The sequence below is a fragment of the Arvicanthis niloticus genome, chromosome Y (genome assembly GCF_011762505.2).
Source record: "Arvicanthis niloticus isolate mArvNil1 chromosome Y, mArvNil1.pat.X, whole genome shotgun sequence".
NCBI classification, from domain to species: Eukaryota; Metazoa; Chordata; class Mammalia; order Rodentia; family Muridae; genus Arvicanthis; species Arvicanthis niloticus.
The window spans coordinates 1,778,200-1,791,173 of NC_133431.1; the positions used below are offsets into that span (position 1 = coordinate 1,778,200).

A 12,974-nucleotide genomic window follows, 5' to 3' on the forward strand; every position below is an offset into this window, starting at 1 on the left:
TGCAGCAGATGTCACTGTTATTTCTCCAAATTCTTGTCCTGAAAGTTGGCTACTTCATGAAGTAGACATCCAGTTTCAAGGACTTGGAACTTTATGCAAAATAAAACAAAGCACCAGATGGCTTAAATGCATAGGACCAGAAGGTCAGCTAGGAAAATTGAGGCCATACGTGGCTGATATAGCCATTTACTTATGAGGAAGAGATCTATTACAACAGTGGAAAACCCAGATTAATATCCCCTCAGTGTCAATGTTTAATCGTGAAATTCATCAGGCTCCTAATAAAAATTTAAAATTTGTTAAGAAACGTTATTTAAGGCAGTCTCACACTGTCCAAGCTGTTCATAAACAACATATGGTAGAGGCCGACAATTTAGCTCTACCCCAAAGAGCCATTGCTACCAAGACACCAACAACATTATCACTAAAGTAGTTGTCTAATCAACCCATTTGGATTGAGCAGTGGTCTATGACAAAAGAAAAATTACAGGTATTAGAACGGCTGGTCCAGGAACAACTGGAGGCTCAGCATATTGAAGAGTCTATCAGTCCTTGGAATTCTCCAGTATTTGTCATTAAAAAGAAATCTGGCAAATGGAGGATGTTGACAGATCTCAGAGCAATTAATAAGATTATTCAGCCTATGGGTTCTTTGAAGCCTGGTATCCCATTGCCTTCCTTGTTGCCTAAGGATTGGCCCATTATAGTGATTGATCTGAAAGATTGTTTCTTCACAATTCCTCTACATGAATGTGATAGGGAAAGGTTTGCTTTCTCAGTACCTACCTTTAATAAAGGTTGCCCAGTAAAGAGATATCATTGGAAAGTCTTACCACAAAGAATGGTAAATAGTCCTACCTTGTGTCAATACTTTGTACAAAAGCCATGGGAGATAATTCGCAAAAGGTTTCCCAAATCAATTATTTATCATTATATGGATGATATTTTGTTGGCTGATTCAGATATTAATATCTTGGAAAAAAATGTTTGATGAAGTAAAGAAAATTTTGCCTTGCTGGGGATTGCAAATAGCCCCTAAAAATACAAAGAGGAGATTCTATTAATTATCTAGGGTATAAGATAAGTCTACAAACGGTTAAGCCACAAAAGGTACAAATTAGAAGAAACAAATTAAGAACCCTAAATGATTTTCAGAAGCTACATGGAGATATAAACTGGCTGCGACCAGCAATTGGCTTGACCACTCAAGAACTAAGTAATTTATTTCAAACCTTACAAGGTGATAAAGATTTACATAGTCCTAGGAAATTGACTCCTGATGTTGAGAAGGAGTTAGCCTTGGTAGAAAGAAAACTGCAGGATACACATCTAGATCGTAGTGATCCAAAAATGGCCTGCATCTTAGTTATTTTACCTTCTACTCACTCTCCTACTGGAATTCTTATGCAGAGAGAAGATTATATCCTAGAGTGGATATTTTTAGCTCATAAACAGAGTAAAAAGTTAAAAACCTACGTTGAGAAGGTTTCTGAATTAATACTGAAAGGAAAAATGAGACTTAGACAATTAGTTGGAATGGACCTGGCTGAAATTGTTGTACCTTTTACTAATGCAGAAATTACCTCGTTATGGGCACAAGATGAACATTGGCAAAGAGCATGTAGTAACTTTTTGGGAGAGATTACCAACAAATATCCTAAAAGCAAGCGGCTTCAGTTCATAAAAGAACTAATTGGATTATCCGTCGTATTTTAAAAGGAACTCTGATATCTGGAGCCCCTACATTTTACACTGATGCTAGTAAATCAAGAAAGGCAGGATATAAATCAGAAGACATAAGTAAGGTGGCTGAGAGTCCCTATAAGTCAGTTCAAAAATCTGAATTATACGCAATAATCATGGTATTGTCAGATTTTTAAGAATCCATTAATATAGTAACTGACTCTCAATATGCCAAAAGGGTTGTTTTACACATAGAGACTGCTGAACTTATTCAAGATAATTCTGAATTGACCTCATTATTTTTTCAACTACAACAAATTATTAGAAATAGAAGCAACCCCATATATATAACACACATAAGATCCCATACAGGTCTGCCAGGTCCTCTAGCACAAGGTAATAATGATATCGACCAGCTATTGATAGGAAGCGTGCTAGAGGCTTCAGAATTTCATAAAAAACATCATGTTAATAGCAAAGGTTTAAAGAAAGGGTTCTCTATTACTTGGCAACAAGCCAAGGAAATTGTGAGGCAATGCCCTACTTGCTCATTATATAACCAAACTCCATTGCCTACAGGAACTAACCCTAAGCGTACTCAAAGAAATGACATTTGGCAAATGGATGTCTTTCATTTTACAGAGTTTGGTAAACTGAAATATGTGCACCATACTATAGACACATATTCAGGATTTCAATGGGCAACTGCATTAGCATCAGAAAAGACTGATTCTGTAATTACACATTTGTTAGAAGTCATGGCCATTATGGGAATACCCATACAAATTAAAACAGACAATGGTCCAGCATATACCTCTAATAAGATGGAGAAGTTTTTTACGTATTATAATATAAAACATGTTACAGGCATATCACATAACCCTACGGGACCAGCAGTTGTGGAGAGATCCAATCGAACTCTAAAGGAGATGCTTAGTAGGCAAAAGGGATCAATAAGAACCCCCAACGATAGATTACATAGTGCTTTATTAACTCTAAATTTTTAAAATGCTAATGAACAAAACTCCACAGCTGCTGAGAGACATTGGATTGTGGAAAAAACTTCTGAACTACATCAACCTGTTTATATTAGGGATATTATGACGTCAGAATGGAAAGTGGGAAATGTATTATGCTGAGGAAGAGGTTATGTTTATGTTTCCACAGGAAAAGAAAAGCTGTGGGTTCCTTCCAAAATGATAAAGATCAGAAATGACAGAGGGAGACCCCCTGAAGCACTAGTCGACACAGAAGAAAAGGGAGACTAACTCAACCAACCAAATCGGTGATGTATATATGGTGTTATGTCTCTTATATGGACTTAACTGGCTGGGACTAAAATGTCAATACAAAGCCAAGAACATTTAATTGGGTAATAATTTCTCATGACTTAATACATGCCATCCTTTATGAGGGCATGTATATAAGTTATATATAGTTTGATTAAGTAATCAAACTAACCTGAAGAGGGCAGTGGCCTTTCTTTATTGATCTTCATTGACAAAGCTGTGTGCCCTACATGTTCCACGTGAATGTTTTTATAAAACTACCTGTTGCTTTTAAGTTTTATATGTTACAGGATGAAAGAAGAGAAACTCAGCCCTAGCATGATTTATACTTGGGGATTCTGAGTCTCTAGGACCTCCTATTCCAGCTTCGTGCTTGATTCTACTGCAACTGCATCGAAGCCGCTTCCTTTAAGGACTTGCTTCCAGAACTTTTCCAGAACAGCTGGCTTGCCTGTCCAGCCTTTCTGACTGTAACAGTTATGATGTCAGCTTTGCTATGAACTTTCTCAGTACACAGTGACTTCAAGGCAAATGATGCCAGGTAGCTCTCCTTTGACTAAGCCAATTTTCCTGTTTCCCTTTGGGCCCCCAGATGGGAATTCTTCACCCCAATTCAGCTGGAAGCAGACAAAAGGAGATCATCGCCCCAGTTCCTTATGTTGGGGTGGATGGTTCTGGTTACTTTGTAAATTATACATGTGTTGTAATTTAAGGAATACTTTACAAATGTAGCTTCAGACAGGAAGGGAATTAGAGAGCTAAATCTCAGAAATTAAGTGGGATTAATACTTTACTCTTATATAGGCATTGTGCCTGTATAACTCATTTAGAAATACAAAAGTTAGACCCAGTTTAAAAAAATAGGTATATCTTACATTGGTAAGAAATCTTTATGATAGTTACAAGGTTGAAATTATAATCTCTTACATTGATATGGAATTTATTTTATACAATTTTAGGGTTTTCACTGGCATAAGTTTCTTATTAATACAAAAGTGGGATTAATATATTACGCTCATGTAGGCATTGTACTTATATATCTTATTTAGAAATACAAGGCTTAGACCCAGTCCTTTTTAATAAAAAAAAATTACTGGAAATTACAGACAACTGTTCAGATTGCCTTACATAGTTGATTTTCAAAAACATCAGAAATCCATAGAATTGACATTACAAACATTCTGATATAAACATTTATTTTATTGGAGACCTATCTGATCCTGACAGCTTCCCAGTCTTGGATTCTAAGAAGAAATTGAGCATCTTTGGAGTTACACCAGTTGTGGTATGACAGCCACTAGGCAAGAATTGCCTCTTTTAATCTACAGACGAAATAGTGTGCAAAAAAGAAACACTTGCAGAATAGTCGACTGATTATATCTGCTAAGACAGAGTAATCAGCCCTTAGTAATTCTGCATTACTAGGTCTGTCAGATGATTTCTGGGCCAGAAGGCTGAAGACCAGATGCTCCAACGTTTTGAAATAAGGAACTGTCTAGATGTTCAGTAGTCTATTTAAATTGGCTGAGTTTTAGAAGCCATGCTTTGTGCTTCCCATATCTTTAATTAACTAGTCATCCTGGATTTCTGATGGGGGTTGAAGATTTATAATCTCACAGCCAACCCAGGCTATTTACTTTGAGAAGATCATTTTCAGATGCTATTCATTTTGAAGACAGGACATAAGCCAGGTTCAGAACTAAGTTTTTTAATTGAGAGAGATGGCAAAGGTTCTATTTAGTTAACAAAAATGATGGACTGGGTGTTAGCTTTATCTTGTACTTTAACAATCACAACATGGTAATATAGTTAGTGTTCAATTAATATGTGAAAAGAAAAAAAAATTATTATTGGACAAAAAGGGGGAAATGTGGTAGATAGCCCTAGCCTCTTGTTGTCATGGTAACTCCACTCTTGGGAGGGGCTGCGAAGGAGGAGTGAATCTTGTAAATCTTCTGTCCAATCAAATTTGTTAAATAAAAGCTACAGCCAGTGATTGGGCAGTAGAAGAGGAGTGGGAGGAGCCAGAGGAGGAAAAGAAGAGACCAGGGGCTGTTGGAGGAGAAGTGAGGAAGTTGGGAGTTGGTCGAAGCAGAAGGCAGTTGGTGGAGAGAGAGAAGAGGAAGAAGACCTAGGAAACCGCAAGTTGTTAAGAGCTCTCATAGCCGGGGAATAGTGTAGTTTAATGGTAAATCTGCCCAATCTAGGCATGCATCATTCATTTGATACTTATTGACTTGTGTCTTTTCTTCTATGGACTACCAATGGGCGAGAGATTTACCACAACAGGTTTCAGGATTCCAGTCCATGCACCAAGATGTTGTTCCCAAATCACTGGCACCCCAAAGACCACCAAGAACCTATTGCAATGCAAATACACAAAGGTCTGTACTATGAGCTCAGTAACAAGGATTCTCCACAGTCAATCTCACATCAGGTCCAAACAGAGAGACTGAGTCTAGGGTTGCTGGATATGAATTGTAGTTACAGGAAGCTTGGGGCATTAACATACAGGTCAGCAATTTTTTAGAAACAGCATGTCTGGCAAAATTTGCAGGAATCAAACAAAGGGTCAAAACCATCTGACAACTATCATGGGTAGGCTAAGTTTTTTTTTCTCTTTAAGGTTTATTTGTTATCTATATGTACTGAAACCCTGCTGTTGTACCTTTACTTGCTGTTGATAAGTGGGCCTTGTCATAGGATGTCTGCTCAAGTGGACTTTGTGCAATCTCAAAAAATGTGCATGCCTCCTAAAGATACTGCAGACCATCCCCACTTGCCTTTCCTTTCCTGCCTCACCCCTGTATCATAGTCCCCACTTGCACAGACAGTTCCTGTTCACCTACATGCCATGCCTGAAAAGACACAAGATAATCTTTCTATATACCTACCACAATATTTGTTATCCTGAGTGCAATTTTCACAATTTTACTGTACTAAACAACAGAAGCAGGCTAACCGTGCTAATGACAAAGTCTCCTTGTAGATTACTAAGATCATCTCTTCCTGCAAACCTCTTCTCCCAGCTTTCAACATTAGCAAGCAATGTTCCCTCTTGAACATAACAAACAGGTCAGTAAAAGAGGCCACACTCAGCCAATGCTCTCTGCAAATCCATACATTAAACTGTAACCAAGGAGCCAAACTCCCACCAAAACAAGACAAATCCAAAAATCATTACCTAAATCAATAATCACTTCAAACCCAGAGGCCTAGACAGCACCATAGGAATATAATAAATAACAATCAGGAACATTTGTCACCAAGAAATCCAAGCTATCCTATGACAGCAGGTCCTGAGAAATTAAAAAATGCAACAGATATGGTACAAAAGAGGTTGTTTCGAGGAAGGGATAGAGATGCACAAGAGGACCTGCAGACAGGCAGACAGACAGGGAGCAGAGAGAGAGACCTGAGAGTAGACAAAGAGAATAGAGAAGGGCATGTGCAGAGAACAGAGACAGGGAACAAACAGAGAGAGCTGTGTAGCTGGTGGTCCGTGTATATAAAGCATACCTGACAACAGCAGCAGGTAATGGAGGCAGGGAATGACTTAAGCAGTTGCTAAGTCCCTGAGAGCAGAGCATTGAAATTATCTGTGCACTGACAACTACAGAGACAAGGTTCACCCAGGGAACAGGAAAGGAAGAGAGAGTCTCAAACATTAAAGATGCATAAAACAAAACAGATACATTGGTCAAAAAATGTGGATACTAAAAGTTTTCTGGCAGTAAACAACCAGGAATTCTGCAACATATGAGAAGAGAAAACTACAGATTACTGGAATAGAGGAAGAAGAATATCAGACCAAAGATCTAGAAAATATTTTCAATGAAATCATAAAGGAAACTTTTCTTAAACCAAAGATGCCTGTTAATGTACAAGAAGCATGCAAAACACCCAACAGATTGGAGAAAAAAAAAGTCCCTTTACCACATAATAATCAAACACTAAATGTAAAAAATAAAGCAATATAAAAAACTGCAAGAGAAAAAGATTAACAAAAACTAAACAAAACAAAAACAAGTAATGTATGAAAGCAGATCTGTTAGATTTATGCCTGTCTTCATTCAAAACAGGGTTTTTTTTTGTTTTATTTTTTTGAAACAGGGTTTCTCTGTGTAGCCCTGGCTGTCCTGGAACTCACTCTGTAGACCAGGCTGGCCTCAAACTCAGAAATCTGCCTGCCTCTGATTCCCAAGTGCTGGGATTAAAGGTGTGAACCACCACTTCCCAGCTATGCCTGTCTTCCTAATGTATAAAAGACAAAAGGGTTTGGACACATGTGCTGCAGAGTCAGAGAAACCACCCTTGTTTCTAAAAAAAAGCAACTGGTCCAGCTGGGCAATGGTGGCACATGCCTTTAATGCCAGCACTTCAGACAGAGAGACAAGCAGATTTCTGAGTTCGAGGCCAGCCTGGTCTATAGAGTGAGTTCTAGGACAGCCGGGACTACACAGAGAAACACTCTCTCCAAAAAACCAAAAAAAAAAAAAAAAAAAGGAAAGAAAGAAACTGGTCCAAATGTTTTATGCAGATTCAGAATCAGCCATGATAGTGACATTACTCAGAGGTCACCTCCTGATCTAACACGTGAGGGGCATCACCAGGGACCTCACAGATGGTCACATCTGGCTGATGCTTCCCATGCAGCCCCAGAGAGGACCCAGCACCCCAGCTCCCACTACTCAGCCACCTGCCCCTACCCATTGTGGGCAGTGATCCTGTGCTCACCATGATGAGATTTCAGAGCTTCCCTGAGGTCTTCACACAGCATCCACAGCAGAGCTCAGAGCAGCGCACAGAGAGCCACTTAAAACTGAACAGGAACAATGAACTTGCAGACTGGCATCCAGAACAATCCGCCTCCTTGTCTGATTGGCAGGTCTGCTTGGAAGGATTGATTGGCCAGTGAGTCTTACCACTCCTCAAGATTAAAGTGTGCTTCCAGACCAGGGTCAGACCTTTTCCAGAGCTCAGGAGGGGTTTGTACTCCATTAGCATTTGTTTCTGTCTTCAAAGAGGAATCTCACCCCACCCAGCCCTGGGGGAGAACCCAGGATTCCAGCTCTGGCTGTTCAGGTGCCTGTTCCTCCCCTGTGAGAGCAATGATCCTGCACTTACCAGGACCTGACTCCAGACCTTACCTGAGCTTTCCTCACAGCACTTGCCTTCTTCTTCCTGTAATCAAGGTGAATAGCTTCCATAGCCCATTACTCAAGGTGCAGTGGAGGTATCAATCTGAACCACAAGAGGAAGGATACCCTGGTTATTTCTTAGCATTCTGTCTAAACTCCACACCAGTTACATGGCAACAACCAGGTATGCTCCTCCCCACAGTTACCTGGCAATAGCTGGGTAGGACTGACCCCCTGTAAAAGTGGCTGCTTGCTACTTCCTCTCTTTTGATCTCTTGATCTCTCTTACTCTGGCCCTCTTAGGCTCCTCCCTTACCCCCTCCCTCTCTCCACATGCTCATGCCTGGCCTCTACTTCTCTACTCTCTTCCCCTCTCTGTTTTTTTCCTGCCTCTACTACCCTCTTAACCCCCCTCCCCATGTCCTGAATAAACTATATTCTATACTATAATGTCTTTTTTTTTGGTTTTTCAAGACAGGGTTTCTCTGTGTAGTCCTGGCTGTCCTGGAACTCACTTTGTAGACCAGGCTGGCCTCGAACTCAGAAATCCACCTGCCTCTGCCTCCCAAGTGCTGAGATTAAAGGTGTGCACCACCACCGCCCCGGCTCCTATATTGTCTTGTGGCTGGTTGCTACTGGGGAAGAGCTGTCTCAGCATGAGGCATGGTCCCTCCAGGGCAAAAATATCTCAGCAGAAGGCATGAGCCTGCTGAGCCATCCCCTTCCCCCACAGCTTCCCAAACAGCAGTAGAATCCATTCCATCTGTCCTTAAAGAGAGGTAACTATGGGGACGAGCATACCTGGCTGTCACCAGATAACTGAGGGGTGGAGTTTTAGACAGAATGCTAACATCATTAACATTAAAGAGAAATTTTGGTAAACAAGAGTCTAGTTTTGTGGCTTCCTGCTGGGCTCAGGGAAACTGCAGCTTCCTTTCACCAGATGACAGGTATCAATCAACCCTGGAGAAAATCCAGAATCCTAAGGGAAATACAGTTGGGCATTATTGGTAGCCAGCACATCTTCATCAGTGGCAAAGTGAAGAAAAACAACAGTTGGATTAGTACAGGTTCTCTAGACAAACAAAGCTCAAATCATAGAGAGAATGAATATTTGTATACAAAAATGTTATTTAATAGAATGTCCCAATAAAGGCTTTTAGACAAAGTAAATTAGAAAAATCAAGGGATGGTTGATTTGATGCAGCAGGATATTACACCTGACTTTCAGTGTATACCACAATTCTGAAGAATTAAGTACTTACTAATACCAGTTTTAAAAAGCAAATAAACAAACAAAACACTTTTGTTTTGTCAAAAATAGAGCAAGTACAAAAAACAAAACACCACCCTGTTCAATGTCTTTTATATATGTAGGTTGTCAAAAGAATCTGTTGCCCAGATTAAAGGTGGATCTGAACATCTCAAAAGAGCAAGATTAATAGAGGGTTTCTCACTTCAAAAGTTGTAATTAAGAAATATGTCCCAGTCTATGGCCATACCACCCTGAATTCGCCCGATCTCGTCTGATCTCGGAAGCTAAGCAGGGTCGGGCCTGGTTAGTACTTGGATGGGAGACCGCCTGGGAATACCGGGTGCTGTAGGCTTTAAAAAAAAAAAAAAGAAAGAAATATGTCCCATAGCAAGCAGGATTTGATTTAGGATTAGGGGATTAGACAGTCATGGTTAGGATTAGGATAAGGGATTTTAGAATTAGGTTTAGGAGGTTAGGAAATTCAAAGGTGAGGGTTAGGATATGGTTAGGCTCAGGGTTAAGGTTAAGGTGACCACCATTATTCTTGATGCTCCCACTGTGTCAATATTATCCCTATTACACAAAGAAGAAATATCAGGCCTACAAGGTATTCATTTTATATCTTAATGGTTTGTTTTATTCTTATTCTGAGAGCTTCTCTCTTACTTAGAGAAAGGCTTCTCAAAAGAACCTAAAAGTTTTTCCAGCCATTTGCCTCTAAAACTAGCATACTAACAAAAGAAGCAAAGACTTTGATATTCAAATAACCCTACAGATAATCAAAGGATAAGTTGCCAAGAGCTACACAGCCTGCTGCCAGCAAAGGACATTTATGCTACCCTATGCAGGGTCTCACTGTCAGCTATTGCTGCAGTTAATTTTCCTCTGAGATAAAATGCTCTTCAGTACTCTTCTGCTCTAGACATGTCTGGTTTACTTTCTTCCCTACCTGAAAATATACTTATTAAAGATTTCTATGTGAAGTTTTCACTTGACAATGAAAATTCTGAAACAGGAATCCCAGACAACCAATAGACACAAATTCATGGCTTATTAAAATTGACTTTTTATTAATTACATGTAGAATATACACATGAGACATGGTTTGTTATTTACATCATGTACTTAATAGCAAATGAATTACAAGTAAATTAAATTTGTTAACTTGACCCTAATTCATTTTGTTCCTAATGAAAATAAACTTAAAAATTGATATGAAAGGACAAAAATATATTTAATTCTTATATCTACACAGGTAGAATAAATATAAACTGATAATATGGGTCTGAATCTTTTCTTGAAATAGTAACATGAGGATGTATAATTAAATTTTATGGTCTAGTTTCAAAAATATGATACATGTAAACATACAGTTCTGGGTACAGTGCTATCTCTTTGAACCCTATCCTATTTCTAGTACACAACGTGGTCTCTATCTCTTAACATTCTAAGTTACTTTGAAAGAGTTTACTACTCCGGGACCAGAAGATGTTATTAAGATTGGACACTGTCAGCCGGGCAGTGGTGGCACATGCCTTTAATCCCAGCACTTGGGAGGCAGAGGCAGGCGGATTTCTGAGTTCGAGGCCAGCCTGGTCTACAGAGTGAGTTCCAGGACAGCCAGGGCTACACATAGAAACCCTGTCTCAAAAAAAACAAAAAACAAACAAACAAAAAAAAGGTTGGACATTGTCCTCACTCAATAAGCACCCAATCAACAGGCAAAACACTCAGAGACTAGAAAACTGGAGCAACAAAGATGTCAGAATCACAGAGCCAATCAGAATTAACTGTAACCAGATATTACAGAAATGTTCTCATTTACATAGAAAGAACTGACTCATGGGAAGTGATAAACAAAGTTGCTCACCACAACCATGAAATGCCTCTTCACAGCTGGGCATAGTGATGAGAAAGATTGCCTTCAAAACTTTGGGTAAAAATGTAGATTGGTCCCTGTGTCCTCAATGTTAGTTTTGTTCATATAGTAAGTCTGTGATATTCATGTGCACCAGTCCTCACTGGATCTTCCCTGTGAGGAGCTGCTTCAATGTTGAATGGTGCCTGCAAAGTCTCAAGCACCACTTCTTGGTAGTTTGTGAGCTGCCTGCCTTCCCCTAACAGAGCCATGACTGCAGAACTATTGTGCAGACTTGCTGCCACACAGAATCAGGCTGTTTAACGTTCACCAATGAGGCATGTCCAGTCCACATGGCAGGTGCATAAAAGGACGGCCGTTAAGGGGCTGGAGGAGAGGGGCTTCTAGAGAGAGAGGATGGTAAAGGATCCTGAATAAACTGCGTTGAAGAACTTGTTCATGTCTGCTGGTTGGATAGAGAAGCGACACTTTCCTTTTTTTAGAGACTTATTTTTTTCACTTTTATGAGGATACTATAACTGTTTTCATACACACCAGGACAGATCCCATTACAGATGGTGGTAAGCCACCCTAAGGTTGCAGGAAATCAAACACAGTACCTCTGAACAAGGAGTCAGTCAGCAGTCTCAACAGCTGATTCATCTCTCCAACACACAAGACATCCTATCTTAAAAAATGCAAAGTAGGAAGAGAAATAGCACTTCTTGCCAAAAGCTACATACTAACTAAAAATCACTATGAAGTCCTTAAACATGTTATTCATTCTAGGTTTAAATGACACTGTTAATATATAACTGACTTGAAGTTATTTTATAAGTGAGACTGATCTCAGCTATTGAAGAGGTAGACTATCAGAGAGAGAAGGACACTGTAGTACCCACCCTGGATATCTATGTAGGATAGCAGTAGTTGTACTTTCTAAGTTAGATACACATAGCTCTCCAAATCTATTTTTACTTTACTTATTTTTCAATTGTTTACATATTTTATGTATGTGAGTACACGGTAGCTGTCTCAGACACACCAGAAGAGGACATCAGATCTCATTAAAAATGGTTGTGAGCCACCATGTGACTTCTGGGACTCAGGACCTCTGCAAGAGCAGTCACCAAGCCATCTCTTTAGCCCTATTTTATTTTATTTAGGATTTGTTACGTATACAGCATTCTGTCTGCATGCATGCATACAGGCCAGAAGAGGGCGCCAGGTCTCACTGTAGATGGTTGTGAGCTGCCATGTGCTTCCTGGGTATTGAACTCAGGACCTCTGGTACAGCTGCCAGTACTCTTAACTGCTGAGCTATCTCTCCAGCACCATTACTGCTGTTCTAGTCTGCCTGGTGTCTCCAGTTTATTTTTTCATAAATGTTGGCATGATAAAGTTTGATCTTACATTTTTGCACTCAGAATGGACACACATCTGCAATAACATGGTCATTTTGGTGTCAATTACTGAAAATTGCATTTGGTAATGGAAGGTTTGTTTCTCTGTGTGTTTAGCCTGGAACTCTGTATGTAAACTAGGATGTTCTACTTCCTGACATTTACCTGCTTCTGCCCTCCTGCTTGGGCTCTTGAACTAACAGTGGGCCACCACCATGACAGGCACTTTCTTCATGTTCTACAACCACAAACAATTAAGTGCCTACTGTGACATTTTATAAAACATGCTATTAGCTTAGATGATTCACGACATCTGACATGACTTATAGGTTAAGAATTTTTACC

At 39.6% G+C, this 12,974-nt stretch overlaps 1 protein-coding gene and 1 non-coding gene across 2 annotated transcripts in view; one reads left to right on the forward strand and one right to left on the reverse strand.

Annotated features, from left to right (window-relative positions):
• LOC143437354 (uncharacterized) overlaps positions 1 to 12,974 on the reverse strand; it is a 100,824-nt gene that overhangs the window by 61,072 nt on the left and 26,778 nt on the right. The window lies entirely within an intron of this gene.
• LOC143437417 (5S ribosomal RNA) lies at positions 9,602 to 9,720 on the forward strand. The gene has a single exon (XR_013106907.1). It is a non-coding gene; the product is annotated as a 5S ribosomal RNA (ribosomal RNA).